Source organism: Mandrillus leucophaeus, unplaced genomic scaffold, assembly GCF_000951045.1.
Source record: "Mandrillus leucophaeus isolate KB7577 unplaced genomic scaffold, Mleu.le_1.0 Scaffold93, whole genome shotgun sequence".
Classification (NCBI taxonomy): domain Eukaryota; kingdom Metazoa; phylum Chordata; class Mammalia; order Primates; family Cercopithecidae; genus Mandrillus; species Mandrillus leucophaeus.
In genome coordinates this window covers 3,186,109-3,189,110 of record NW_012110141.1, presented here as the reverse complement: position 1 = coordinate 3,189,110, position 3,002 = coordinate 3,186,109, and positions in this window count along the sequence as shown.

Below are 3,002 nucleotides of genomic sequence, written 5' to 3'. Positions count from 1 at the left end.
TGGAGACTGGAGCTGTTCCTATTCGGCCATCTTGCTCCACCCCTCCTAAATCTTTCCTAATGGTATTAACAATAGCATCACAAAAGGAGTTCATATTTCCAGTTTTTTCCACTCCAGCTCATACTCTCTGCTGTCACTGGGCTTACTCAGGGCCTCCTCATGCGCCTCCAAGAGTAAAGTCTAATGGATTTAGCTTGGCATTCCAGGGTCTTTGCAAGCCTGGTTCTAACTTTTGTCTTGTCTCATCTGTGGCCCCTCACTGTTCCCGGACACGGATAGCTTTATCCTGCACCTGCAACACCTGCCAACCCATTCCTGCCCATGCAAATCCTATTCAGTCTTCCTGCCTGCTCATGGGGTGAATGACTTGCTGCTTTGTGATGCCTCTAGTATTTTTTCCAGTATTTAGCACATTGAAATGTGATGTATCTGCTCTGCCTCTCTTCTCTGCTGTTCTGTGATTGTCATGAGAGTAGGACGGTGTCTGGTTCGCTTCTTTACCCATTACGCCAGGATAGCACCTGGAACATAGTACATAACATGGGATTTTGTTAAAAGAATGACCACCAGTTAGCTAGAAACATACAAAAGTAGCAGAAACATCCTTGTTTTAAGTCATCAGCACTACTTCCCGGAAACAGCAATGTGGGAGGTATCACATCCAAATCTGACCATGTCTCATGACCTCCACCGTGTTCTCCGCAGAACAAGCCACTACCTTCTTTACCTGAATGACTGTAGCAGTCCCCTAACTGGCCCCGTTTCCTCTCTTCTCCCCCATCCCATCCCTCATTTAGCAATCAGAGTGACCCCAATAACATGATGAAGTCAGATTGCATCTTTCCTCTGCTCAAAACCCTCCAAGTGAGTCCCATCACACTGGACTAAACCTAGGACCTTGCAAAGCCCTGATCTGATGCCTGGCTACCTCTCTGATTTCATTTCCTATTCATCATTCCTTTGCTCACTCCATTCCAACCACGCTACTCCCTGAACACACACCAAGAACACTCCTGCCTCAGGACCTTTGTCCCTGCTGTACTTTCTCCCAATATCCCTGTGGCTGACTCTCATTTCATTCAAATTTCTGCTAAAATGTCACCTCATCAAAGGGGATTTCTCTGAGTACCTCCTCCAACACAGTGCAGAGGACCTACCATGGTCACTCTAAGGTAGCAGTGCCCATCACCTCCTATCCATTATTTTTCTTCATAGCCCTTATTACCATTGCTGTTACTTCAATTATCTTTTTATTCATTGTCTGACTCCTCCCATTCAAATATCAGCTCTATGAGGGCAGAGACTTCATGTGCTTTTTCTACTTCTTTACCCCCAGTACCTGGGGCTATGCCCAACATTTCATTGTCACTTGATGAATATTTGCTGAGTGAGTGAATGAATGCAGGCATGAATGAAGGTGATCTCTTCTCTATATGCCACAGGGCATGATGGGGCTTAGATTTACAGGGAGAGCAAGGAATGGGATTTGGAGGATGGCTTTAGCCTAGGCAAAATCCCCTTATTACAAATCCCATGGCAGGAATAAATTCTGAAAGGTCTGCATACGCAGCCAGTATCACTGTGATGGGTTTAAAAACACATTGTGAGAGAGAAAAAATTCCTCTTTTCACCCATGGCTAGCTTCATGGTTGAGGACCCTGTAACAAAAGATAGATTAACAAGAGAAAAAGCGTACAAATTTATTTAACATATAAAGTTCATGTGACATGAAAGCCTTCAAAACTGAAGACCCAAAGGAACAGAGAAATTGTGTATTTTTATGCTAAGTATGATGAAGTAGTGCATAGGTGTTGACAAGTATATTTGGACAAAGAAGTTATGGTCTAATGGTAATAAACTGGGGAAAACTTAAGCAAGGCCTGGTTGTTCATGTTGCTCTCTGTGTCCTGGCATCTTCGGAGATAAAGACATTCCTTTCCTCGGGTATAGGAAGGGAACCTCTAGAAGGAAGGTTTTGTGACCTGCTTTAGGAGAGAAGAGTGAGGAGAAGGTGAAAGTGAGTTTCCTGCTTCTGCTGTTTTCTCAAATGCCAAGGTGGCATATTTTGGGGTAGTGTGTTGCTGTGGTTTGTGGTTTGAGTGTGTTCCCCAGAATTCATGTGTTGGAAACTTGGTCCCAGTGTGATGGTATTGGGAGGTGGGGTCTTTAAGAGGTGATGAGGTCTTTAGGACGGATTAACACTGCTCTCTCAGGACTGAGTTAATGCTCATGGAGGTGAGTTCTTGCTCTCAAGGGACTGGATTAGTTCCTGTGAGAGCAGGGTGTTATAAAGCAAGGCCACCCCTCGTGTTTTGCCCTCTTTTTGCTCATGCCCACTTCCCTGTTCACTTCTCTGTATGTAACAACACAGTACAAGTCTTTGCCAGAAGCTGTCACCATGCTCTTGGACTTCAGTCTCCAAAACTGTGAGCCAAATAAACTTTTTTCCTATGTAAATTACCCAATCTCAGGCTGGGCATGGTGGCTCACTCCTGTAATCCCAGCACTTTGGCAGGCAGATCACCTGAGGTCAGGAGTTCGAGACCAGCCTGGCCAACATGGTGAAATTTTCTCTACTAAAAATACAAAAATTAGCCAGACATGGTGGAATGTGCCTGTAATCCTAGCTACTCAGGAGGCTGAGGCAGGAGAATCACTTGAACCCAGGTGGTGGAGGCTGCAGTGAGCCAAGATGCACCACTGTACTCCAACCTGGGTGACACAGCAAAACTCTATCCAAAAAAGAATCACCCAGTCTCAGGTATTCGGTTATAGCAACAGAAAACAGACTGAGATATGTGTCCTGAACCTCATCAACATCCATACATATTTTAAATACCCCTTCCTTCAAAAGGTACAGCTCAATTTCCCTCCCCTTGAGTGTGGGTAGGACCTAGTGATTTGCTTCTAATAAACATAAATGATGCTATATCACTTCTAAGATATGTTATAAAAGGACTGTGGCTTCCATCTTGGGTGGGTTTTCTGGTTTATCCTCTCTC